At 49.8% G+C, this 1,425-nt stretch overlaps 1 non-coding gene across 1 annotated transcript; it reads left to right on the forward strand.

Moving 5' to 3' along the window:
• The first annotated feature begins 614 nt into the window (after positions 1-614).
• Positions 615-721, forward strand: LOC123255511. The gene has a single exon (XR_006506768.1). It is a non-coding gene; the product is annotated as a U6 spliceosomal RNA (small nuclear RNA).
• Positions 722-1,425: the final 704 nt, after the last annotated feature.

Here is a 1,425-nt window from a genome sequence, read left to right on the forward strand (position 1 = left end):
CCGCCGAGTGCTAACAGGCTGGGGCTCCCGGGGGCAGCGGCCCGACCTCCATGGGCCCCTCCCGGGCCGCAGCGCTCCCGCCGGGTGCTAGCTTCTATCCCTGTCCCCCGCTCAGGCCGCCGCCGCTTCTCTTCCACCGGCCGCCCAGCCGCCGCCTCCTCACGGGTAGCCACAAGCCGCCATTCGCCGCCTCCGCCGCCGTGACCGCGGCCCTGCTGACGAGACGTCTCCGCCCGCGGGGAATCCTGGGATGCTGGAGGAACGGCCCCGCCCTCCAGCCGTCTCCTCCTCACTTTCCAACCTTTCCCTCCCCTCAGCCCTCCTCCCTTCCTTTCCCTCTTTCCTTCAGTCCCGGTCGGCCGAGCCTAAGCCTCTTTTGCATTCTCTCTCCCATGAGCCACCGCGGTATAAGAGTAGACTCGAAATTTTGCAAATGAAGCCGCGTTCTTAATTCAACTGACCTAAGACGAAGTTATTCTCTGTAATTATACATTATATTCTAATTCTGTTAATAACTTATTTTTGAGAAAACCGGAAATAATCATAAATCATTCTAAGCAAAAAATGGCTTGATTCTTCTGCTTTAAATACATTAGGTTAAGGGCCTTGTGTTTGTGCTCGCTTCGGCAGCACATATACTAAAATTGGAACGATACAGAGAAGATTAGCATGGCCCCTGCGCAAGGATGACACGCAAATTCGTGAAGCGTTCCATATTTTGCTCCATCAACTTTATAAAGTGTTTATTACCCCGGACTGTAGAGATACGTGGAGTTAAAATTAGTTGTTCCACTTCCTTTCACAAAGGAGGAAACTGAGGACCGGAAAGTCATCCTGTGACAACTGAATGTGATTGTAGCAATCTGTACCAATCGTCGCTCCTCCAAACTTCCAGAAGTGGGAGGAGCGCACTGTATTCCAGAGGGCACCTCTTTTATTGTCCTATAGTGGCAGAAAAGTACTTTGGGGAGGAGGGACGGGAAAAACAACAACACCGGAATAAAGCAAAGCCGTGGAGTTGAACCCCTCGCAACATTTACTAGTTAGTTGTGTGTGGAATAGCAAGTTCCCGAATTCCCTCCAGCGTCAGTTTTTCGTCAATCTGTCAACTGGCGATAATAGTACCTGCATCGAAGAGGTGTCGTAGGCATGCAATTCAAGACATTTATTAGTGACCTACTGTGTGGAGGAGCTAGGGGAGGGGGCTGGATACAATCAGTCAGTGAAGAAGCATTTATTAAACACCTAATATGTGTCAGGATCAGTGCTAGATGCTGGGATTACAAAAACAAAATGAAACATTCTCCGTCCTCAAAGAAGTCACATTATCTTGGGGAGAATACCTGATTTCGTTGGTATATAGGTATTCTAGGATGAGGAAACTCCCTCAACTAGTGCAGATCACAAGCACCTTCTCTGACATCT

The sequence above is a fragment of the Gracilinanus agilis genome, unplaced genomic scaffold, assembly GCF_016433145.1.
Source record: "Gracilinanus agilis isolate LMUSP501 unplaced genomic scaffold, AgileGrace unplaced_scaffold47682, whole genome shotgun sequence".
In the NCBI taxonomy this organism is placed as follows: domain Eukaryota; kingdom Metazoa; phylum Chordata; class Mammalia; order Didelphimorphia; family Didelphidae; genus Gracilinanus; species Gracilinanus agilis.